This window comes from Miniopterus schreibersii (genome assembly GCF_964146895.1).
Source record: "Miniopterus schreibersii genome assembly, chromosome: 2".
In the NCBI taxonomy this organism is placed as follows: Eukaryota; Metazoa; Chordata; class Mammalia; order Chiroptera; family Miniopteridae; genus Miniopterus; species Miniopterus schreibersii.
In genome coordinates, this window is record NC_138102.1 from 152,795 (window position 1) to 178,838 (window position 26,044).

The 26,044-nt window shown below is 52.4% G+C and overlaps 1 protein-coding gene across 1 annotated transcript in view; it reads left to right on the plus strand.

The window, feature by feature from the left end:
• The first annotated feature begins 416 nt into the window (after positions 1-416).
• DLGAP2 (DLG associated protein 2) overlaps positions 417-26,044 on the plus strand; it is a 274,304-nt gene continuing 248,676 nt past the window's right edge. The window contains exon 1 of the mRNA XM_081129834.1: positions 417-602. The gene's annotated coding sequence lies outside the window, so the exon portion shown is untranslated. The remainder of the gene's footprint in view (positions 603-26,044) is intronic.

Sequence of the window (26,044 nt, forward strand, 5' to 3'; positions counted from 1 at the left end):
CGCCCGCGCACCACTCTCCGCGTCCAGAGCGGGCTGCACCTGCCCAGGTGCTCAGGTGCTTGTGGCATCCGCGGTAACTTCCCAGCGCTTCCGGCATCTGCTCCGGCTCAGCCCGGGGGCCGCGGGCGGACCGCCGGGCTTGCCCCGGACACCTCGAGCCCCCGCCGTCCCCGCGTGACCGGCCGCTCCCCGCGCAACAGTTGGCGGACCAGGAGGTCCGCGCGCTCCCGGTGTCAGCCGTGCGCGCCGGCCGGGGCGGGACGAGAAGGGCGGCGGGGGTCCCGCCCGGGGCCCGCGCTACCCCCGCGCGGCCCGGCTGCTCCCCAGGTGCCGCCGCGCGCCGGCCGCCCCCCAGTGCGCGGGGCCTCCCCGGGCGCCCAGTGCGCAGGCGCCGCCGGGAGGACCGACCGTGCGCCGGGCTCGAGCGCGGTCGGAGCGCGCGGCGGCGGCGGCGGCGGCGGACCCGCTTGCGCGCAGGCTGACTGACCGACCAGCGGACAGACACGCCGACCTGCGAGCCGCCGTCCGGCCGGAGGGGCCGGGTCGCCATGAGTCTCTGCACCTGCTGACCCGGAGCGCCGAGGATGTCCGCGCTGAGGAAGGTGCGAGCCGCCGGGGCCGCGTAGCCCGCGCGGGGACCGGGTGCGGGGACGGGGCGCGGGAGCCGTCGGGAGCGCGGGGTCCCGGGCTGGGCAGGCGGCCTCCCCGCACCCGGGCCCCGCGGGCGCGGACGCGGGGCTGTGACATGCGCTCGGCCCGGCCGAGACCGGGCGAGGGGCTGCGCGCGGGTGGGCGCGGGTGGAGCGGACCCGCTGGAAGGGGCGCGGAGCGGGCGGCCCGAGCTGCGCGCGGGGGTCGGGCGGGCGCGGCCCGGGTCGCCGTGCGGGCGGGTGGCCGCGGCGCGGGGGGCGGCGGAGCGCGTCGCGAGGGGGTGGCCGCCGCCCGCTCTCCGCGTGCGAGCGCGAGCTCGGGGGCTTTTTCGGGCGGTTGCTAAGCGAGGCGCTCGCGGCGCAGGGTTTTGTCACCAAGCCTCCCCCGGCAGCGGCTGTTCTGCTCTCGCTCGCTCGCTAACGATCGCGCAGAAATAACGGGATGTGACTGTCGCAGCCGCGCGGCGCGGGCGGGGGCCGGCGGGCAGGTGGCGGTGCGGGTGGTGGCCGGGGCGCGAGGCGCGGAGCGAGAGGACGGGGCGGGGCGGCACCGCGCGGAGCGTAGGCGGAGGGGCGACCCGGCGGAGACCCCCGGGGGCAGGAGGGGGGGCAGGTGCGGGGGCGCCCGGCCCGTGGCGATTCTCGCGGAAACTCAGAAGCTCCCGCCCTTCCCGGGGCTCCTCTCACTTCTCAGCTAACGTGGCTCCAGCCTCCTGCCGTCGCGCCCCCAATGAATGGCCGGGGCCGGGCCTGGGGACGCGGGACCTAAGCCGCTGCCCCGCGCGGGTTGGAGCAGAGCGCCCGCCTCCCGCCTCCCGCCTCCCGCCTCCCGCCTCCCGCCTCCCGCCTCCCGCCTCCCGCCTCCCGCCGTCAGCTCCGCGGGCGCGGCTGGGGCGCTGTGGCAGCTGGCGTGGCGCGCGGGTCCCCTCCGCTCGCGGGGACGGGCGGCTGCGGGACGCGGGGGGACCTCAGACAGGCTGCCCCGCGGGCCTCCCTCTGGGCCGGGGTTTGCTCCCAGTATCCAGCTCCGGGAGCCCCGGGGGCACCTGACGGCAACCTGGGACTTCACGACTTGTTTGCAGTGGTGACTCAGTTGTACCAGGTGGAAAGTCACCTGCCTGTGGGCGAGGCCTGGCGGAGTCCCCGCGGGTCTCAGAGCGACGTGGCAGGACCGGCCCCTCCCCACGCCGTGGAGGGAGCACTTTAGATTGAGGTTAATGAGCATTATACCTTTTCCATTTTACTCTGTATTCTTGGCGAAAGGTAATAGGTAATTAAAGAGAGAAATGATGAAGTGAAAAAAATGATAATTTTGGCAGGTCAAGTTGTTACTCTGGTGTTTAAAAAAAAAATGCCATTTATCAGGATTTTCCAGTAGCAAATTGTCTTGTGCATGCAGCTGGGTGACTCACAGGTTTGGCTCTGGTAGTAATTGGAGTGTGAGTGCTGTTTCCTTTTAGATGGTGTGACTTTTTCATTGCCGGGAAGAGAACAGATTAGAATGTTTTGTGTTCCACATCTGGCAACCTGGCTGGTGGGCTGTGGAAAGACTGTTTGTCAGGCACATCTGGGCTGTGAGAGTTATGGACCCACCGATCCACAGACGTAAGGAAGAGCCTGGCCCAAGCACCCCTGCCTTTTCTGTCCCCACGTCAGGCACGGTCCCATCAGGAGCCCCATGAACGTGGGACTGATTCTCAGGGAAGCTGCTTCTCCTTTGCTGTCCTACAGAATGTCCTGTTTTCTGGTGGAGAGGTCAGTGAGCTCTGTTATGTCCAATCTTCACATTGCAGTTCAGGGTAAAGGGTACAGGCTTAGTGAGAAAAGTGGATCCTTGATCAATCACAGTGATGAAGTCACTGGAATTAAAGTCTCTCGGCACAAAGATTTTTCTCAGATGAGCTTTCTAAGTCAGCTTTTCATACTGTTAGTCACTGTTACCTCCCCTTCCAAAGAGCTTTGCACTTACAGCCTAATTATCTAAAGTGCTCAAGACAGAAATAAACGTGTATTTACCAATATTTTTATGGTTTTAAATATTTACAGTTGTTTTAAGTGTTTACAGTTGTATGTGAAACAATTTCTTCTTATGTTATTACTTATTAATTATTCTATTATTTTCTATACAAACAACTGTAAACCTACTTTTGCTCCACCCTGTATTTTCAATAATTTTTTTAGGCCTCAGGTTACTTGTAAGTAGATGATTTAATAACTTGGTTTTTGTTTTGTTTTTACAGAATTTAAATTATTTCTCCCCCGTGACATAAATATGTCACCCTATGGTAATTATTGGTTCTCTGATTTCTATATCATCTTCAAAATTGTAGAAATTGCAAATTAAATATAAAAAGCAAAAAAGTGCTTTGCAGAATTTGAGTCATATTGGTGGCCATACAACCGGGATCCATGCAGTCCTGACACTAAGGGTTCTAGTATTCTTAACGTTGTCAGGGGACCTGCTCTCTAACAGAGTGCCTTCTGGATGTGCCCACGTGATGAAACTGGGAGATGCTGCAATTCTTTATAACTATATTCCAGGAAGACGTCATGATTTCTCAGCCATCCAACAGGGTGAATGATGTACACTCTGATTATAAATTTTAAAGGGAAATTAATTAGATGCATTACTTACTGACCGTTAGAGTGGATGTGCCTGGTCGTTCGCTGGATACAATAAAAATAGCCGTGATTCATCGTTTTGGGCAGATGGGAGTCATATTTAGAGCGTTGCCAGCATGTCAGCTTAGAGAATCACAGGCTTCCACACAGGAAGTTAGTAGGCAAAGCAGGCTATGCACTTAAAAATCTTTCTTAATCAACCAGTTTTTCGTACGAGTTATTTTTATCACGCAACCACATTCCTAGCTGATCACCACCGTTTAAAATGTGTTCTGTGTGTGCAGAGAGGGAGCGTGGTCACTTGTGTTTATGACAAAAGCATGTGTGTTTAAGGAGCTGAGCGTCCCGGGCTTCGGCTGCGACGGGGTGGGGTCGCAGGACGTGCAGATTCCAGGGTACATCCTGCATCTGCTGTGAGAAGATCACCCACCTTTACAGTCACCTTTCCAAACACCGGGCATGGAGTCAGTGTTAACCTTCTCTGCAGAGGCGGTGGGAGTTCACCTGTAAAAGCATGGTTTCCCTTTCCGTGTCCTTGTTCCATGCACTGGCCTCAGCTGCGGTCGTCGAGCTTCTCCCAGGCAGCGACCGCGGCCCACCATTCTCCCGAACTTCAGCCCATTCCTTTGCTGTGCTGACATTTCCCACGAAGGCACCGCTGAGTTTCTCTAAAGTGAACAGCCTCTCGGGTTGCTGCCAGCAGCTTTCCAGGCTGGGAGTCAGTTAGGTTTGTTCCTGAGCCATCTGTCTTTCCCGGTGCATCTTCAAGGACCCGTTTCGGTGGCTTCTGTTGTGTTTGCCATCACCCACACCTACCCTCCCGGGACAGCTGTGCACCAAGGTCTTTGGAGAGCCACCCCTGCCCACTCATAGGGCTTGGCTGTGGTGGGTGCCCTATTTAGAGGGAGTCGCCGAACCCCATCCTTCTCTCCAGAGAACCGGTGTCAGTGACATGACATTTCAGTTAGTCAGGAGTGGCATGTGCCTCTCGAGGATGGAACGCTTTAGGAAGTGAAGCTAAGACGTGGCCTGGAGGGGTTGGTCGCCTGTGTGGGGGACAGCAGGCCTGGCTGCGGGGAGCCTGCCAAGTCCATGATGCTGATGCAGAAGCCCTGAGTCAGGTCGTGCCTGAAACCATCACTACTGCTTCACTTTTCGTTGTGTGAACTGAGAAACTCCTCCCTTGGAACTGAGTTTTCTGTCCCCGATGACCCGATAGATGTACTGTGTTTAGTTTCTCCACAGATTTCCACTTTAAGGTCTCACTGTGGGGAAAGACTTATGGATCTTCAGGTGATACTTTTGTCTGGTATACCTTTGTGTGTATCCACAGGAAAAAAAATATTGTTAAAATGGGATAAACAGTTGCAACCGGCCCATCCATAAAATTGTAGCACAGATTAAAAAGCTAACTTTGTAAATCTAATTGTGTTTAACAGATGTGCCATATCTACACAGGAGAAAACAATACTGAAACAATGATCCCCTAGGGCCCGTAAGGTATACACTTTAAGCCAGGCAATATAAAATTATCCTCTGTGCTTAATTAAAATTTCTCCTACTGTTTTCTGTGTGACACCAGCCAGCAGCTTCTTGCATCAGCAGTGCAGGCTCCAGGTGCTGCCCTGGAGTCAGGTGGCCTGGGCAGCCGTGCGTTACCTGGCAATTTGTTTGACCTCAGTGTATGCCAGTTCCATCAACACTGGAAGGAGACAGGTACAATGTTAATCCATAGGGTTGTCAACGAGGCTTAAATGAATCGATGCAGGAAAGCGTTTGCAACAGTGTCCATAGCAAATGCTCAATGAGTGTCAATTATTTTTATTATGGGGCCCAGTTTGAGCCATGCTGCATTGGAAGTAATCAAGCCATTCTCCAAATTCTCATAAAACTTAGATATTGATTATTTCTAGTCTTTTTTTATGTGTCTGTTTTGTCACCTCTTTCCAAAAAGTTTTGACCCAACATAATCACAAAAAGACAAGGCCATAAATGTTAATAAAATAGAAATAGGCAATTAGAGCAAACACATATGATAACCATGAGGGTTAGCACAGTTCTTTGGGCATTAAATTTGACTCTAAGTTTGCTGGAAGCCAAGTCAACAAAAACCAAAACCACAAGTCCTCACTTGGCCATTTCATTGGGGTGGATGCTCGTACTTTGTTTTTTGGTTTAGAAGATGCTCTCGTGGTGGACGCATATGATATGCGACAGGTGCAGACACAGACGTGTTTTTGGAGTGCAGTGTTGTAATCGACTTTGGAAGAAACCAAAAGCAAAGTGAAGCATCTGGAGGCTGCAGGGTGCAGTGGCCTTTCCCTTGTGTTTGCCCATCACTTCCTTGATCAGAGGGTGAACTGTGGGCCCAGGAGGAGGGTCTGCATGTCTTCACGCCACCCCACCCGTGGTGGTGGCGCGTTCACACGTGGCTGCGCATTGTCCTGGGGACAGCTCGATCTCTTAGGTCTCATGGCGCTTCCTGTTTCCCACAGCGCTCTCGTGTAAAGACCTCCAAACCTGTCTCGGCGGCGGCGGGTGACCTGCTGGCCCACGTGTGGCAGCACCTGGAGGCATGAGAGCTGCTGCCACCAGCCATTCCCACTTCCCCTCTGCCTGTCTCCCTCCCGCTCCGAGGGCCTCAGCCGCAGCAGCTCAGGAGCTGCCTCAGGGACGTCCCCGCCCCCTGCGCTCGGGGAGGTGACTTTCTCTGTGCACTTGCTTCAGGGTGACACCTGAGGCCAACTGTGATGCGCCCTTTGCTGTCTCCCCATTTTAGTGACAGCTTCTGGGGGAGGGGACCTGGTCTTGTGCGTGGGTGGGTTCTGGCGCAGGAGTCTCATCTGTCTGTCTGTCTGTCCTCGTGAACTTGCAAGCTCCCCAGCAGGGTGCTGGGGGTTCCCCGACTGGACCTCCCATGATAGTCATCGCCGTGGCCCGCCCGGAGTCCACGCTGTCCTCTCGCAGCCTGTCACTGCGCTTCTCCGCTGCCTGATGGCCGTGCGGACGCAGACACACTGCCACTCACTGTAGTTTTTCTTCTCTGAATTTCCCACACTTATTTTTCCACGCCTCGCTAAGCTGCGACTCCGCTGTGGCCCATTTCCCAGCTGTTCTATCCTGTGGTCCCTGTGCCTCTGGTTGGGGACGTCCTGTGGGAGATGACTGTGTGTGCTGACCACCCTCCTGGGTGCCAGGCGCTGTCCTTGGTGCCGAGGACAGACAAGGACGGGGCAGATGCGATGGTCTCAGGTTCTGTCACAGTGTTTGGGGTCATGTTACACAGTAACTACCTGAGCGGACAGGTGAATCCACACCAGCTAATGCCTGGTAAGCACAGGACGAGGTCCCTCGTTCCGTGTCCCCCCACAGCTTCTCTGGCTGTGTGCGAGGTGGCTAGACGGGAACCTCACGAGCGCATCGCTGGGGCCGTGTGCCTTTGTTAATGCTCTGTAATGTGAAACCTCTGGCTCTTTAAAAATAATTTCCCAACGTTCTTTGTAATATTTTTACAGGTTCTGGACATATTTCTGAAAATCTATTTTCTGACTCGTGTAAACTTAGTGTGGAATCTACACTATGATAAGTGAGAAATTTGCACAAGCTGTTGAATGCTGTATTTTCAAACTTTTGCTGTGGCCCCGTCACCATTCACTCCTGGGTCTACCACATAATGTTCCTGATTGTCACTGTAATTAGACTCCAAGTTTTATTTTCATTGTGAAAGTTGGGTTATGCAGCTCTTTAAACGAACCAGACAGTATTCTTTAGTGTTCAGTGTGCTTATTCCTTGATGATATTTTAATAAGAGTCCCGTCACTCAATTAACCAGTCCCAGCAATTTCACTTCTGGGAAACTGTCCTACGGAAATAATCATGAATTTACAGGAACTTGGCCAGACGGATGTCCACTCCAGCTTTGTTTCATAGTATTGGAAAGTACCAACAACAGGAGATGGGAAAAATTTATTATGATACAGTCATGTTATAAAAAGACGTGCGTCCATTAAGCAGAGGCAAGTTAAACATTTAGTGCTGCAACTGCAGAAAGGCGCTCAGACTACGCTTAGTTAAGACAGCAGGACACGAAACACCATGCCCGCGTGGTCCCGTTTCCCTGAAACACTGAGTGGGGAGCAGAGAGGTGACTGGGACGGGGACGGGACTGATGTCCCCGCCCCAGGGAGGGGCCTGTCTAACCTGGCGGCTTCTCCACCCGCCTCTCAGGCAAGGCGGCTTCCCACAGCCTCCGACCGCCTGACCCGGTAGCCCTCGGCCTTCCTCCCAGCCTCTCTCCTGCCGAGCTGCGGGGAAGAGCAGCCTGGAGTCCGGTGTAATGTGCTCCCCATACGCATGGTGCCTCCCTCCCTCTCTCCCAGCCCCCCACATGGCACTTCGTTGGGGAGCCCATCCCACCCCTCCAGTGCCCATGTCTCCCCAGTTACCACCTGATGGACCATGTGATGTACTTAGTTTTTATTGCGTCGTCCCTGCCAGTAATGACGACAGCACTCACTATGTGCCAGGAAGTGAGGCTGGTACGGGGTTTAAGGTGACGGGTAGGGTCTGATGGAGCCTGGGTTTGCAGCTGCTGCCCCAGTGCCTCTTCCTGGGACACCTGCTCTGTGGTCACTGCCCTGTGCCCAGCTCCGAAACCACTGGTGGGTCCAGGTGTTCGGTCAGTAGGTGCTGAGTGGGTGACTGTGGACCAGGTGCCATCAGTTGTTCATCTCTGAATGCTGAGATTGACAGTCATTTTTGTTTTTGTTTTTTTTCTCTTTGCATCAGAACCGTTTGCCTCAGGTTATAGCAAGTCCCCTGGTTAAGGAAACGACTTAACCAGGACTGTCTGAGGGCTCCCATAGTAAAGGATCGCGGGCAGGATGCCATCAGGGAGCCTGGCTTTCATCACCTTTGTGCTCTGTGGTCTTCACTGTGTTGAACGAACCCTTCGTGTTGCCTGTGGTCATCACCATTCAGGATTGTCACTCAGATGTGACAACAGCCAGGGAGGAAGAGGAGCTGTCCCTCTGGCTGGGCCTGCTGGCTGCCGTAACAAGGGCCCTCATTCGTGTCTGGATGTGATGGGTAGAGGCTTGTATCTAGCTTATGTGCAGTCAGAATAGGTCTCCTTGGTCAGCAGCAGCTGTCCCCAGACTGGTCTGGGCTCCACCGTCTTTGGAGGAGAATTCCAGGGTCCCCGAGCTCCTCGTCATCTGGCTGGGGGAAGTTGTGGGCTTGACCTAGAAGCACACAGCCCCTCACCCTGTGCCCCTGGCCTCTTCCACCTGCACGGGGGCACGATACAGAGCCCTGCGGGCCCTGGGAGAGGAGGAGAGGGTTTGTGATTAACTGATGTTTCTGCGGAACCGTCCACGTCATTTTCAGAGTGGAGAGACCTGCCTGAGTTCCTGCCCCATCACGTCTAAACCAGCTACTAGTAAGAACAGTGGGGCCATTGTTTGGGTTTAGACCAACCTTCACCCTCCCGTGGGCTGAGCTGTGCCTGGTTCCCCGAGGCGTAGAAATTGGGAGGGGATGGCTGCTTGGCCACCTGCCAGCAGTGCCCATCACACTGCTATAATGAATTTATACATCACCCAGGGCATATAGCAGTTTTGTAATTTAATAGTATCTTAACAGACTTGTTTATGCTTTCATCCACTGAAAGATTGTAAAGATATTGTAAAGCAAGTAGGGAAAGAAAACACACTAAACCACTAGTCTAACCTTGGTCTGTCACAGTACCTTCCTCACACCATGGCGTTCACTGGCTGGTCACAAGTCCCAGAAACACACCCCGGCTGACTCGAGCAAGACAGAGCCCATCAGAGGGACCTGGACCGGCTCACTGACCAGATAGGAAAGCCGCAGAACCATCAGGAAGACAGCAGTGCGGCCAGTAGTGGGAAGTGCTGGGGCCTCGCTTGTCATCACGCAGAGGATCAGCCTCCATGGAATCAGTGCAGCTCCCGTCATGTGCTGTTTTAGCCCCAGAAGTGCAGGGCCCCTGGGTGGAGGGTGACAGGACCATGAGGACCGTCACCTGCAAACACCAGTCTTCTCCTGTGACCCCTCACCTGGCCGTCCCCCAGCAGAGCACTGGGTCTAGGCCATGGAGAGGTGAGAGGTAATGCCCTCACCTTACAGTATCATCTTACAGTGTGTCCGAGCATTTTTAGAGAACACACTTACGCACATACAGAATACAGGCCCACAGTTTATGAACTTAGCCGCTTCGCTAGGACGCTCGGGTTACTGAGTGGCCACAGCACACAGGCCGTTCTGACATTCCTGTAACACTTTTGCACAACCTTTGGTTACTGTTTTATAGTTGAGCTCCAACTGGACTGACCTACCAAGGTTCCCTTGGCTCCCAGGTCTGCTACCTGCTGTTACAGTTATTACACTTCTTGAAACTCTTGTCCCCGGGATACATTGTATCCTTTCCCAGCACGATTGGCGATTGGAGGCTGGCAGGGCTCCTTTCATGAGCCTCTTCCTTTTTTCTTTCTGGTCATCCAATCTGCTAAATATTTAGAAACAACGGAGAAGCACAAATTAATGACCAGAAAGTCACCACTAATCCCATGACCTAGAAATAATTATACTTGTTTGTTTTCCATTTTATTCTTCTTATTTTTTAAACCAGAATTGGGTAGGATCCTGCTTTTTTCACTTTATTTTTTTTCCAAGAATTTTCCCATATTTCGACAACTTGATTTTAATTAAGGTATAATATTTCAGGGTACAGCGTTATCTAATCATTTCCTGTGTATCAGCATCTAAGCTTCTTATAAACATTTTTGGCCATTATTCTGTAATTAATATATTTTTCTATATATTTTTTTAAAATCTAGCCCAGCCGGGCGTGGCTCAGCAGTTGAGTGTCGACCTAGGATCCAGGCGATCGGGGTTCGATTCCCGGTCAGGGCACATGCCCGGGTAGTGGGCTCCATCTGCAGTTGGGGGCCTGCAGGAGGCAGCCAATCGGTGACTCTCTCATCATTGATGTTTCTGTCTTTCTCTCTGCCTCTCCTTTCCTCTCTCTGAAATCAATAAAGACATATTTAAAAAATAAATAAATAAAGCAAAATCTAGATAATTTTTCTATAGTAAATTCCTAGAAACAGAATTATTGGACTAATGGATATAGCTAGTTTGTTAGGGCTGCTGAAATAAATTATCACAAAGTGGGCTTAAAACAACAGAAATGCATCCTCTCTAAAGTCTAGGCCAGAAGTCGAAATTGGGGTGTCCCAGACCAGCACCTTCCAGAGGGTCCCAGGAGGGGCCTTCCTGCCTCGTCCTCCTTCTGGTGTCTCACCCAGCGTCCTTGGCTTGTGACACGTCACTGTCACTTCTGTCCCTGCCTCCCGTTTTCTGGTGGCTTATCCACCTCTGTCTCCTCTCCCCTTGCCTCTCAAATCTGCCATCCGAGGGTTCTTGTCCTTGGATCTAAGACCCACCCAGATAGTCCAGGATCCCCACCCTCAGGATTCTTAATTTAATCACATTTGCAAAGAGCTCTTTTCCAAACAAGGTCACATCCGTAGACTCAGGGATTTGGGGTGGCTGTGCCTGGGGGTCACCACAGTGGGTACGAAGATTCCCTTGAAACTGCTGCCCAGCAGCCTTTCGAGGTGCCCCCATCAGCACCACCCGTGGGCATGTTCTCAGCGAGTTCCAGGGACGAGGGCAGTGCCCCTGTCAGAGCAACGAAAATCCAGAACAAAACACGGCAAAGGGAAGGATCAGCCGATCTGAGGAGAATGCGTCAGAAGTTTTCTGTGCATATGAGTGAACTAAAGGCATGAAGGGTGAGCCTGGGAGTGTTTGTTCTTACCCGTCAACATGGTTATTCCCTGTTCACACGGATTTCTCATGGGCACATAGAAGGGGATACAGAAACAAACGAGTAACACCGGAGGCTGTATTGTGGTCAGGATCACTAATGCACTCTGATAAAAAGCCATTAAAATCACTTTTTTAACCTATTGAACCTATTTAATCTATTGAGTAAGTTATCTTAAAAATGATTAACAGACACAGATTTTCAGTATTTGATTTTCCGTGGCTGGAGTGCGAGTGTGTCTGTCTGCGAGTGTGTCTGTCTGCATCCCCCAGGCGTCCCCACACCCCACGGTGGCCCTAGTACAGGCCGCCCGGCGCCTCCCCCTCGTTCACAGCTGCTCAGAGGACACTGTGTTCTCACTTTATAATGAAATGCAGATGTCCTGTTTCAACAGGTTTAATGGATAGCGTTTTAAAGAAGGAATTCTGCTGGCTAAATTTAGTGTCTGAAAAATGTCCAGTCTGGAAATAGACTCCTCTGTCCCCAGCCAAGCTGTTTCCATCCGAGAAGGTGAGCCGGTCAAATGTGAAGCCTAAAGCCCTTCCTCTTGGTTCTTTCATCAGCAAACAGGTGTCGCTGGCCATGGTGACCTCACAACCACTTGTCCCCAAGGGTCTGCTGTCCCTGTGCCCCTGCCGTGGGGGCAGGTGGTGAGGTCAGCGTCTCAGGTGCCACTGCGACAGGTCTCAGCTCCGTGGTCGTCCCCCCCCCCCCCATTCTCTAGCTGGGCCACCTCACGGGTCCCCTGTCAGTTGTCACTGTTTTCCCGTTGAAGATGTCAAAAGAGATGACTCATAGGACTAAAAATGTAAGCTTTTTTCTGGTTTTCCTGTGCCTTTCCTAATTTTCACATTTCTGTTTTATCTGACATGTTTTCAAGTTTATTGTTTTCCCCTAAAGAAGGAGCATGACTGTTAGCTTAGGAGAGGCCCCCCTTTTCCTTTCTATGACACACGCTCCACTCAGCCCCGGCGCCCGCCCACCCACTTCCATCTCTCCTGCACATGGAGGGGAGGGTGTCAGGGACCTGCTCTGGGCCCCCAGCTCTGGGCCTGTCACCCTTCACTTTATTGCCTTGTCACACTCATCTGAGGTCAATGTGGACTCTGCCTTCTGGCTTGTTGCCCTGTGATGGGGCAGTGGTGACACCAGGGACTTCCCGACGCACCTGCTCCTTCCGAGGGCTGATGGGCCAGGGGCCAGTCTCCACACTCCATGGCTGGCTGCTCCTCGGGGACAGGTTTGTCCATGCCAGATCACAGCTGCTGGTCAGAACGCTGAGTGAGATGCCAGATCGCAGCTGCTGGTCAGAACGCTGAGTGAGAGGCAGCCCTTGCCCTCCTGAGGAGGTTGGAGGTCCCTGAGCTGCGGGCCCCTGAGCTTGGATCCCTGCGGCATCCTCTCCTGCTTCCTGCATGTGATGCCCTCTGGGGAAGCCAAGTGGACTTGGTCAGAAACAAGGGTTGCAACGCCGGCTTCCTCTGCCCCTGTGAAGCTCTTGGTAATTATATGTCTGGAGCCAGGTGGGATTAAATGGGCCCATGGCACTGTCACTAAGATGGACACTTTCAGCCTGCCGGGTAAATCGTCTCAGCGACCTGTTGTAACCTGGGTGACTTTGGCTGAGTTTCAGGAGACTCTCCGATCCCATGGTCCTTTGGAATATAAATTTTTTGTTTGTTTTTTGTTAATCCCCACCTGAGTATATTTTTTCCATTGCTTTCTTTTTTTTTGGAGAGAGTGGAAGGGAGTGAGGGAGTGAGGGAGGGGGAGAGAGAGAGAGACATGGATGTGAGAGAGACGCATCCATTGGTTGCCTCCCGCACGTGCCCCGACCGTGGCCGGGGATCAAACCTGCAGCCCAGGTACATGCCCTTGGCTGGGAGTCAGACCCACAGCCCCTCGGTGTGTGCAGGCCAGCACTCTAACCACTTAGCACACAGCGGAGGCCTGGAATATAAATTTTTGGTAAATGTGATGGATACAAAAGAGGGCGTAACTCTCGTGTTGATTACTGATGAAGAATTTGTTTGTTTGTTGTGCTCATTGTAGACTCCCGATGGGCTGCGCACTGTGCCGGCATCTTCACATGCTGGTAAATAAGAAAGGAGGTGCTGGAACGAGTCTGTGAGGGAGATAATGTCAAATAAGTACACAGACAATTAAGTTGGTAAAATTTTAAAAAGATCATTGTAATTCAGGGTGACGACTGCCATGGAGAAGCATTGGTTCCACGAGCGATGCGTGATGAGGGGCTGCCTACATGGGGGCAGGTGGCCTGCCGCGAGCTCTGACTGTGGGAACGAGAGCAGAGCTGGGGTGCAGGGCAGGCTTCCAGGAATGGGGTCTGAGGCGTCCAGGGTGACTGGGCCAGCAGGGGGACTTGCTCTTCTGTCCAGGGCATGGCTAGGTTGGAACTCGGTCACCTACTATTGGGCGTGTATGCTAGTCTGGTTTTAGCTAGCATGGGTGCAATTTTATATATTTAACAGGATTTAAAGACATGATAAAAAAAAAATGCATGAACTGTAATTTGCCAAACCAGGCCTGTTGTTCAGGCACGAGGTTGGGATTTGCCTTTCCCTTCTCCCTGGACCCGTGTTCACGTCCAGCCCAGAGAGCTTGCCCGTGGTCACATGTCACCTGGGACAGAAGTCAGCGAATCAAGAAGTGCTCAGGTTGGAATGCCCTCGGTTGAGCCTCATGGTTTATAGTGTGGACGGAGGGCCGGGCCCAGAATCCTCCCCCAACCCACCCGAGAGCACCCTTCACTGGCCACACCCTCCCCACTGTGCCCGAATTAGAAGAACATGCTCTTAGCTGGGTCTCCCGCCTCCAGTCTCTCTCGGCTTGAAACCTTCCTACACACAGCTGCTGGGAGAATCTTCCCGACGAGCCCTTCTCATCATGTCACTTCTCTGCAGGCTGCTTTCTGTTGCCTTTTGTCAGATCCAGACTCCTCCCTGCCGGCTCTCCCAGCTTCCCTGCAAAATGTCCGCACTCCGGGGGCCCGAGCCTTTTTGCAGCGTTGGCCCTGGGCATGTAAATCTCAGCTGCTGCTCATGACCACACGCCACTGGGCCTTTGCACGTGCCAGGTCGTCCACCTGCAACATTCTTCATCCACTTGTGTCTTGATCTATGTCCATTTCTGTTTCTTGCCTAGCTCAGGAGCCCCTGTGCTGCTGGACCTGCCTCCTGGAAATGTCCCCCCCAGCTCTGAAGACCCCTTTAGCAACTAGTTACCCAGCTGATGACACTCAGAAGGCGTCTTATGTAAGATCCAAACCCAGCCAGCAAGTCATTATGTAATGATTAGCTAGATTTGTGAAAATATACTAGGACATATCCCACAATGAGCATCCTTTAAAAAACCGTTTCCAACCCAGCCAGTGTGGCTCAGAGGTTGAGTGTCATCCCATGAACCAGGAGATCAGGGCTTGGTTCCCAGCCAGGGCACGTGCCGGGGTCTCGGGCTCAATCCCCAGGGGGGCATGCAGAAGGCAGCAGATCAATGACTCTCTCATCATTGATGGTTCTCTCTCTCCCTCCCTCTCCCTTCCTTGCTCTAAAAAAAAAAAAAATCAGTAAAAAACCAAAAACCAACCAACCAAACATACCAAAAGAACCATCCCGGTTTGCGCCAGCACTAACATGAGACTGACTGATTTCACACAGGGCTAAGGTGTGTTGTCCTGAAAGTTGAGTTCCACCCATTTCACTGGCTGATGGGACGTCCAGCAGATGCCTAAGAACAACACCATCATGATTTTGGGCCCATCTGTTGGGGATGGTGCCTACGCAAGGCAGGTGGCCCACGGCTGGGTGGAGTTTGGAGTAGAGGTCACTGTATCAAAGGCCAGATGTCTTTTAGTGACTTGAGGTCACTGAGGCCTAAAGGGACTGAAGGATGGGCAGAAGTTCCAGCCTGGTGGGGTGAGCCAGAACTCACACCAGGTCCCCCCCCGCAGGGGTCCTGTCCCCCGAAAGCTCCTTTCTTCCTCAGCTCACAGCTCTGTGAGTTTATTTGCACACATGTTGTAAACATGCTTTTTAGTATAGGGAGAACTGTATTTATAAGGTACTAGTATGTATCCCATTTTTAAGGCAAAGCAATTTTTAAATTTATTGATTTGAGAGAGAGAGGGGAAGGGGGAGAGGGAGGTGGGGGAAGAGAGAGACATTAATTTGTTGCTCCACTTATTGGTACATCATTGGTTGCTGCTCGTATGTGCCCAGGTCGGGAATCGAACCCACAACCTTGGCGTATCGGGACGACTCTCTAACCAACTGAGCACCTGGCCAGGGCAGCAAAGCCATTTTCAGTCTCTTTCTTATTGTTATTTCTTTAAATTTAGCAATCAGTATGAGACACAGGGCCTTTTACTTTTATTGATTAAAAAATTATCTGTGAGTAACTGTGTTAAATTATAAATATCCAAACAATTTGTCATCGTAGACGTCGGAAAAGCTGCTGTACAGGTTTTCCCAGGAACTTTAGAAAAATACATGCTTCCACAAGTCTCTCACGTTTTCAGTCTCGACGTGGCTCCTGAAAGCTGCCATGCACAGCCTGGCATCCTCTCCTGCAGGAAGGGTCCTGGGACAGCGGGCTCAGCTTCCGAGTCAGCGTCCATGGGTCTGGGTGCCCAGGTCGGCTGCTGTGGGACCTTGTTCGCAGGTGCGCCCTCAGCCCCGTCTCATCACAGGTCCCCCGCTCATGGGGTCCACGTGCTTCCATCCACAGAGTCACAGTGAAGTCCCTTGGGTGTCCCCTTGAGTACCAAAAGCCGCTCAGCTTTTGTGCCTGATGGTTGCACTAACTTGTATTTTCTGAGTGGAGGTTATTTTACCAGCATCCAGCCAGCAGTTACTTTGCTGATGGCTGATTTTAATGAACATACTACCCCCATTCTTTTGAAAATCTCCTCTTTCCCCTAAACAGTCAGCCCCTCTGTGGTCAGTTATTTTCAGACAGCACTGTGAAGACAATGAAGTTCTAGCTGCTGTTTTCTGAGCGGGTCCAGAGGGCACAGAGCTGTAAGTGCCACGGACAAACCCGGAGCTAGACCCACAGGAAACGGAGGGAAGACTCACCTAAAATAAATGAAAGAGGAGACATCACAGCGGGTGCCTGAGAAATACGAGGATCCTCAGGAACTGTGGTGAAGGGCTACACACCAAGAGATGGAACCGCTGGGCCAGTGCCCGGAACACACAGCCGGGCTGACTGGGGAGGCGTGGGAGGCCGCTCAGACCCGTAGGAACTGAGGAGGCTGAGTCCGCAACCGAACCTCCTGGCAGAGAGGAGCTCAGGACCTGGGTCTCCTTACTTACCGTGATGACTCCGCCCGGGAGAAGAAATGAGGCAGAAACTTAGATAAATGCTCACTATGTACTTTTGTCACTTTGGTGTTTAAAAAACAGCAATCAGTTTCTTCCAAACCCACTAACGTGTCTTCCAACAGAGTAACGACTAGGAAGTAGCTGTTGGGGTCCTCGGATGGGCCTGGCCTTGCCCCGAGTGAGTCGTTGGGTCCTTGTGTCTCATCCCTGGTGACGAGACTCACCCACCCTTACTGGCCGGTCTCTGTCCCGCACGTCAGTGACCTCGGCAGCTGAGTCCCATCGACTTGGCCACTCAGCTCGTCGGGGACTCTGAGCCCCTGCTGGGTGCTGTCCCCCCTCCTTGTACTTAACCTCTTACTGTTTCACCTGTGGAAACCGGGTGTGTAGGACTGCGCCTGACTCGCTCTTATTTCCTTGCTCTGTGCTGACCCCTGTGCGGCCAATGCCTGAAGCTGTGTGAGAGGGGACAGCCGCAGAGCACTGAGTGTCCCGAATGCCACAGACCGGAGCACCGAGTGGGGCTTAGTGGAAAACTCCGTGTTGCGAGTATTCCCCACAGTGACAGGTATGCAGGGAGACGTGAGTGGGACTCCCCGAGTAACACTATTTTTACTGACGCTGGAGGAGCTCACACAGTAAGGATCTCTCTCAGAGGTGCAGCCACACACCTGACGTGCACGGGAGCTGCAGGACCTTGATGGTCGGTTTAGGACTTTAAGAGGTGACGTGATGTACAAGTTTACATGTTGGGCACTTGGGTCTCCTTCTGGGTTTTCTTTCTTTGTCGATTTATTCCAGTGCCGGCTTCACGGTCTCTCTCAGGTCCTATCCCGTGAAGCTGGAGGGCTGGGGGGTTGCCCACGGACACAGATTTTCAGGTACAGGAAGCGGGGGCACTGTGGACGGCTGACTCGTAAACCTGGGCCCACCAGGTGGGAACAGGGCAGAGGGACAGGGTCCCTGGCATCCTGGGATCCTGGGCGGTGGAGACAGTACTGACCTGGGGATGCAAGTTGGTTATGTAACGAAAAGCTGGTTCTTGGACGTCCTCAGGGACCCAGTGGGGGAACATGGGTTTTTGAGGCTCATTAAAGCCGGCAGCTGACTCCTGAGAAGGGAATTGTCTCCTCAGAGCTGGATCTGGGGGAAAACACTCGGAATGATTTCTTATAGGAAAAGTTTCATCCAGCATCCAGGCGAAGCTCGGTGCAGCCTCGCCTCAGAGCTGAGGCATCAGAGCGGCTGGTGGCAGTCGGAGGCGTGGACGCCTGCTTTGGAGGGCCCTGGGGACATGCTCCCTGGGGAAATCAGGCACCAGACTGGTGCATATATTTGGATGTGAGCAAGTTTCAGGGAAACCCAGGAAAGTGATTCTTTCTGTAGCCGAGTCAGAGAGAGAGAGGTATTCAAACAAGGGAGCCTCTCTAGGGCACTCGGAGGTGGCCGTGTTCCCTAGAGAGGCAGCCAGCAGAGGAGCTGAGCCAGGGAGCAACAGGCACCCTGGGCCCCATAGGACAACGACAATGTGAGATCCTTCAGTCGAGAGAGAGCCCCGTGGGGTCCCCAGAGCCCTCTGGATCTCGGAGCTCTGGGGAGCTGAGCCTCAGGTCCCACTTCCCCAGGAGCAGCCTGGGATGTGCTGGCTCACCGGAGACGTGAGCTGTGAGAGGCCTGTGCTGTGATGGGGACACCTGTGGCCTCAGCTCCGGCCCTGGGCATGTAGAGCTGGAACCTACTGCTGTGTCCCATGTAGGACTTGGAGCCAGGCTGAAGGCAGACTGTTAGATCCTGGCGTCCAGAGTAGATTTCTCATTTTGAAATGGAAAGTCACATAATTTCACTGGTTTTCCATGTAGCCTTTGGCCCTGGTCGGGGAGAGCGGGGCAATCTGGATGGGCTCTGTTTACCCCTGAACCCCTCCCTTGAGTTAGGGGTTGGCTACTGTTTGGAGGTCCTTGCTTTGGTCCCTGGCCACCCGCTCAGGAGCAGCATGCGGTTTGTAAAGCAAATACTGACGAAGCCGGGGCCCTGACCAGCGTCTGGCCGCCACGTTCCTCCCTCCTGCTCGGTCACCCCTGGGGCTCCAGTGCCCAGAGAACGGCAGCCTGTCCTGTTTCCTGGGCCTCAGGCTGAGGTTGCTGTGGCGACAGCCGGCTTCCTTTGTGCGCATCTGGTGGCCAAGCCTCCGAGCACCCACGGCCGCCGCCCCGTGCTCCGCTCCCGTCCACTTCCTTCCATCTGCCACCGCCCTTCCATGTTCTATATTTGTTGTCCCCTCGCTGAGCTCTGAGTCACAGGGAGCTGCTGCCTCGTGTGATTCTCCTGCGCGAGCTCCCAGGCACAGCCCCTCGTCCTGTCCCCCAGGCTCTGACTCTGGCCAGAGGGCGCTGGGCACGTGGGGGCCTGAGTGTGGGGGTCCAGGGTGCAGGTCCAGGGTGCTGGGCCTCCCGATGGGGGCTCCTCATGGCCTTGGGCCCTAGAGTGTTGGGACAGAGGCTGTCATGGAATTCTCAGTCCATGGTGAGTAGTCAGCAGCAGGCTCTCCTGGCTACTGAGCCCAGCCACGTGGTCCCTCCTGCCTTTCGGGTCCCGCTGGCAGCCAGGGCTCGGGGTGTGTCAGTTCTGGGGTGGTCAGTCCTCACCGTGCCCCTCGCTGTAGGAAAGGCCCAGGCAGCCCTGCAGTAAATGACCCTCCAGCGTGGTTTAACCTGGTGTCCCCAAACTCATCCTCGAGCAGTCCACCACCATCTGACATTTGGGTCATAATTAGTCCCTGGAAGTAACCTCAGTGTCACGTCTGGTTTTCCACTCTGGATTTTCTTAAATTCGGTCAGGAGATGCCGAGTGAGCACATGGACCTACCCCTGCTCAGGGTGGGGCGCAGGCCTCAGAGGTGTGTCCTGCAACTTAGTGGGTATTTGGGCAGCACGGCCTGTGTGTTGGCCCCGCTGTCACTCAGAACCCATGATCAGCTGAGCTGCCTGGTCTCCCTTGCTTTCCTCTGCTCCCCTCCTTCCTTTCTCCCGATGCCCAATTAGCAGTCAGAACTCACTGCTCTGGGGCTTGTTTGAGCACCTGCCTCCCCTTCCTCCTCCCTGACTCTGAGCTCAGACAGCAGCGGGATTGTTGTGAACGGTTCACAGAAACCCCAGGTTCCGTTTCTTTACAGCAGGCTCCCCTGGCTCCTGCCCTGCTCTCCCGAGAGGTGAGTGCTGGGGGTGACTCTTCCTTGGTGAGATGTGCATCTGTTATAGACAACACTACACACATTTATTAGTGTCTCTAAATAAAACACTTCCCCCTGACTTTCGTTTAACAGTGCGACTGAATTTCGTGGGACGCACAGGCTTCAGGTGCTGGGGAGCGAGTGAGGGTCCTTTGCCTCCCCTGTCCCAAGACCCTCCTGCAGGGTTCATTTCTCTCTGCCTGCATTTCTCCTCTGTCTGGAATTACCTTCAGTTTAGGAGATGCTCGTGTCATGAAATCATAGCTTATAGACTAAGAATTAGAAATGGTGCAGGAAGTTACTCGGTTCTCTTTTAAAATAATACGCCCGAGGCTCTGAGAAGCTGCAGCCCTAGCACAGAAATGGCTGGAGATGCCTTCCTGCCTCTCAGGGCTCACACCTGTGTGGTGTGAAGTTCTGTTCAGGGGACGGGGTCCCAGGACTCACAGGTGAAGCTGGTGGATCCTGGCTCTCAGGAAGCTTCTTGCTCAGAATCACGGGAACTGCCTGCTCCGGGGTCCCTCCGTGTTTTTCAGTAGCGCAGACAGACAAATGAATATGGAACTTTGGGGAGTAGACAATGAACCAGGACCCGGGAAAAGGGGGAGGAGAGAGTGGGCCAGTAGGGGCCTGGTCAGGACATCCGGCAGCGTCTCTCAAATCACTTCAGCTCGCATGTCAGGCACAGGTGTGTCTGTGGGGCCCGGGCAACGCCCTGTGATCCGCATGTCAATGTTTCTGCAGCATGAGACTCGGGTGCAGGAGGACGGGTCACTGCAGGTCGGTTCCGGTCAGCGGTCGTCCCTCGGGGAGGTGGGGGTCAGGCTTTGCTGAGTTGCCAGCACACTGGTGATGCCCAGAACCTTTTGAATTTTCGACTTTTGGATTTAGAGATGGTGGCTTGGACTATATTTGTGAGGGCTGAGGAGGTGAGAAAGTCAGAGGGACACGTACTACGGGAGGAAACACATGCCAGGCGTCTGTCCACCCGTTCTTCCTCACTTCAGGCACACGTACACATATGCACACACCTGTACACACACATGCACATGTGCACATGCACACGGACACACGGACACAGAGACACAGGCCATGTGCATACACGCAGTGCACATGTGTGGGCTCACAGGTATGCACACATATATGCACACACAGGAACATGGACACGGGACACAGAGACAGCACACATGTGCATACACACATACACATGCACCTTTGTACATGCAGGCACATACATGGGCTCACAGGTATGCACACATGCGCACACACACGTACACACAGGCACACATCTTGGCTGTGGGATATACAACAGGTCTCCAGATTCCTTCCTAGTTAGCTAATCAGGTGGGCTGGACTCATGTGTGGGAACCCGCGTGGGTGGGAAAGTTAGGGTTGTGCTGGAGACTGTTCTCTGGGTGAGTCGTAGCATTTGTGGAAATTGGTCAAATAAATCTAATGATTCCAGAGCTGAACTCTGGGGTGACCTGACCCACGCAGCAAATACATGTTGAAAGTGGATGTGTCCCTATGGGTGAGGAGACCCACGCATGATATTTCGGAGCGTCGTTTCAGGTGACTGGTGGACACCTGCAGCTCTACGTGGATGATGCTCATTCTTAGATTAACCACACTCTGCCCTCTCAGAATCAAACTCCAAAGAACTTTGTCCCCTAAAACCTGCCAGCTGGATCTTCACGAGCTGTTTTCTCAGTGCCGCAGGAAGTTAAATGGCCTAAAATTATGAGGTGTGAGCCATGGGCAGCCGTGGCTACTGGACCTCCAGAGCCAGTGGCTCATCAAAAGATGGCTCCCTGTCTCTGAGCTCTGCCCGGGGCTGTATCAGGCACCAACAGGAGGCAAAATCTGGGTGGTGAGAGTTTGGATAATCAAGTTACTTGAGCATTAACTTCTGTAAAGGAGAAATTGCATTCAGGTAGTGTGGTCAGGTCTCCACGGGTTTTGCAGTTTTTCCTTTCCAAGCGGGCTTCCCTCCCTGTGAATGGGGAATTTACCTGCCTGGGCTCAGCACCGCCCCCTCCTGGCTGCCTCTACAAGGTCCTCGCTTCCAGCCAGGAGACACAAGGACAATCTGGCTGGAGAAGCTTTGTTCAGGGGAGGCAGGTGATGCCCGCGGATGCTGAGAGGCAGAGACAGTGCCGGCCAGTTACTCTCTTAACATGTAAGGAGTTTGCACACCAGCCCTGACGGTGACAGGAGGCACCAAGAAGCATTTTCAGGGAGATACTGAGAATACTTGACACGCAAGACTCTGATTCAGCAGAACTTTGGGGCAAATGCTGCTAAGGAGAGGTTTACACATTAGCAGCTATAATAAGGTTTTTAACTCAAATTCAGTGAACTTGGTCATTTGGAAGAAATTTATTATAGTGAAACACTTCGTTTGTGCCTCAATAGTCAAATTAAAAATCTCCTCCTAAGGATATTTCACCTGTTTTCTACGATTTAAGAACTAATCACAGGCATTAATTGGAAATCAACGCTTGTCTGATTTGTAATTAAAATGGCGCCCAGTGGCCTTGGCAGAGGTGAAGAGGGAGAACTGGAGCGAGGAGCTGATGAAACTGAGGCCCTTTCCTGGGACTTGATTGGGGCGGGTTTGGCCATGGTCCGTGGATGGGATGAGCCATGTCTGGCTGTGCACCGGGGCAGGAGCTGGATCTCTGCTGTGGGTTGCAGGCTATGTCACCGGCTCACTCACCTCTGAACCTTAATTGTGGGGGCATCACAGACATTTTCTGGAGTGATCCCCCAGGAGAGGAATGGTTATTTGGATCATTCATTACTTTTTATGTTTCTGCTTCTCTTTGTAGGTTTGTGGTGCTTGGTCACAGCTGGGTGAGCTGCGGTGATTTTGGTGTAACCTTAGGTTATTAAGCCAACAGTTCCTGTGAAACTGTAAAAAACGCTTGAAATACCCAAATGAGATTTTTAATTTTGCTACTGGGGCACAAACGAAGCTTTATACTAGACACTGAAAATCAGTCTGTTCAAACACTTTAGACTTAAATTGAGGGTGACTTACAATGTACAAGTCTTGTACTGATATTTATGGAGTTACGTCTGGGGTGGGAGGATTGGTCTGTGTGGGGACAGAGGATGGTGGCCTCAGGGCGACTCCCATCGAACCACAGATGTCCACCTGGCACATGTGATGTGCATGTTGCTGGATCCCTCTCAAGGTGACGCTCCCTCATTTGTAAACTGCGGGTGATGCTGAGGGATTGTTCTGATCAGCAGAGTGACACAGAGCCCGGATGGTGAGGGGAGGCTCCCAGTGCCTCGTACGGGATCAGTAAATATTAGTGATCAGAGACTACCTATCAGTTAGACGCCCTGGGGGAGAAAATCAGTGCCAAGGTCTTTCAGGGCAAATAAATAACGATAAAAAGGAAACCCCTGGGAGTAACTGGGAAGTAACTTTGAAAGTTGAGACTCTGGGGAAGGCAGACCTGTGGAGTCCCGGTGGGGCTGGGTCTCAGCAGGCGGGGACATTGCCTTCTGGGATTTCCCCGCAGACATCCAGCTAAATGCTGACCATTCAGGGCTGATTGGTGGTCCCATAGCAGGACTCCCACCCGGGAAAGCCTGGCTGACCCAGGAAGTGTGCAGTTAACCTCGGATGCAGGAGAAAGGTGACAGTTTTTTCAGTGACTGACACAGGTAATCTCTGAAAACCATCTGTGGAGCTCAGCTTTCTGTGTTTTTAATTCATGAGAAACCTCCATGAAGTCTGGGAAGGAACAGGGGAGTAAATCTAGGTTAATGCTCATTAAAATCGAGTTGGGGACATTCAGAGGGATGCATGTTGGAGTTTGAGTGATTTGATGAAGCTCAAACTCCAGCTCTGTGGGCGGAGTTGCCTGATCCCCAAGAACTAGCAGGTGGTTCAGATCCAGGACTTAGGAATCTTGTTCCCGTACCCTTCCAGGCTCGGGATCCTCCTGTCAGGAATGACGACTGCGAGGCCACAGAAGCCACACTCATGTGTCTGCAAGGCCCACCGTGGGCAGCGTCCTCAGTGTGTTCCAGAAAACGGGACACAGCAAAAACCCCACAGAGGGAATGTGGCCGATCTGGTGGTGTTTCTGTGCCTGCCTGTCTCTGAGTCATGAACACGGCTCTGCCCCGGGACATTTTCTGCCTATGGTCACATAGTAAACCATGGAGGGAAAGACTCTTGTAGGTATGAGCAATGATAATAATAATAATAATAGGATCTTATATTCATGGGTCATTTTTCTACCAGTACCTTGAAGACCTTCTCTGGATTATTTTAATCTGTATTATTTTAATCTTCTTGCAAAGAAGCAGCAGACATTACTCCTACTTATTCAAATTAGTTTCCACAGCACAAGGTAGTTACAAGTCTGCTTGGAGCCTGGACTTGATGCCCGCTGCCTGGCCCTGACCTTGACCACATGTTGCTCACTGAGCGTAGACAAGGCTGGCTCCGGTAGAAAGGTTCCTGGGTCCGAGTACCTTGCCTTCTCACCCAGAGCCGTTCGCACTTCTGTTTATTTCATTACAGTCTCATATTATGCCAACTTAGGACTTCTTGAATGACCAAGGACTTCCTTCCTCATAGGAAGAGCACTTTGAGACTGAGGTGCTGGCTGTCCACAGGCCACTGCTCTCTGCTTTGGCGGAGCTCATGTCCTCTCCCTCCCCGGGCATATCCGTAGTTCACCTGCCTTTTGCCCCTGAGATTTCTGAGGGCTTGGAAAATGCCCCGAGGGTGCCCCCTTTCTGTTCTGACCATGAAGACTTGAGGACATCCCCCTCTGTCCACGTTGGTGTCCTTCACTGGCTGTGACAAGTTCATTGACTTGCACTTTGAGAACACGCAGGCAGCTGGTGACATCACACAATCAGCTAAGGGCTGAATTTCTCTCTCCCCACAGAACCTAACATTTGACTCGCAAGCCTGCTTTTGCTTTAGAAATTATATTTTGTAAGAAGCGCAGTGGTTTTTATGAATGTTGCCATGAGGGCTGTCACACCCAGTGGGAATTTGCGCCAGTTTTCTGTGAGGCAAGTTGCCCTACTCTCCTCAGTCCCAGTGGGGACCGTTAACGAATATACCCTTGAGATCCTTTTATTCTGGCTTTGAATAAAGTACATAAAACTGTTCTCAGGGGAAGCATTACGGTCTGTCCCCAGCGTGAGGCTGGTACAAGTTCACTGTCTTTCTCCACATGTCTGGCCTCCGCCCTGGCCTGGTCTTCTCTCTGGTGCTCGGTCACTTCCTCTGCCCACGTCCGGGTCAGATGGAGCAGGGTGGCAAATTCCTTAGTTATGTCAGCGATGGCTTAAATTCCATAAACTCTCTGTAAACCTGAAAACTTCATCGTGTGTATGTCTCAATTACAAGGTGTTTGGTCCTAGTCTGATCTGGGTGGGTTTGATGACGATGCTGCTGCTGATGACATAACATTGGCCCCCACCCAGAGCTGACACGTATTCCACACCATTTGGCTGCCTCTTCGAATCTGCCCTCAGAAATCCCGAGGGTTTTAGGGCTCTGTGCCAGGAACTAGGGCGAGACCAAACCCAGATTTCTTATTCTATCACCATCTCACTTCCCTCTCCTAAGGGTGGCAAGGAATCTGCCCTGGGCCAGCGTGGGAATTATGGAAAATATTTTTTAAAAGTGTGCAAGATAAATGCACCTGTGTTAGCATTTTGTGTAAGGGAATGAGCACTTGGGAGAAATTTCAGTTACCTCACATGGTGCTTTGTGATTTTTAAAGCATTTCTTAGCTTTGTTTCAACCCAGGTGCAAAAATATGTGTATATGTCTTTATTAACATAACAATAAGTCATACATCTGTTAAAGATTTGCACTGGTCTGTCTTTGTATTAATACTTCATGGTTATGATTAATAAGTACTGTATTGTTTGGCACAATACACCAAATAGGTCAGACTTATAAATTCATTAAATTAATTAGATACTAAAATTTTGTGTCCAACATTTTTACTTATATTTTTCCCATTGTTTAAGTGCTGGTAACGTTTTTGTTGTTGTTATTTCTTGACTCTGATTAATAAATTTTATTTCTAAAGATACTTGTAGAAGGGTAAAGAACATCAAAGAAAATAATGGATATTACTTCACTTTTTGTATTAAAGCTTAAAAAATACAATGTATGAAGCTGTGAAAGCCTTGAGACTCCCTTCAACTGTGATTAAATGATGTAATTAAGTTTTCAGTGTTTGCAGCCCTCTTAAAATCCAAGTATTGCCAAAGTAGTACATTGATTCTGTGAACAATGGAAGGATGGTGGTGACAGGGCTCAGAAAATGATACAGAAGGGGAAGTG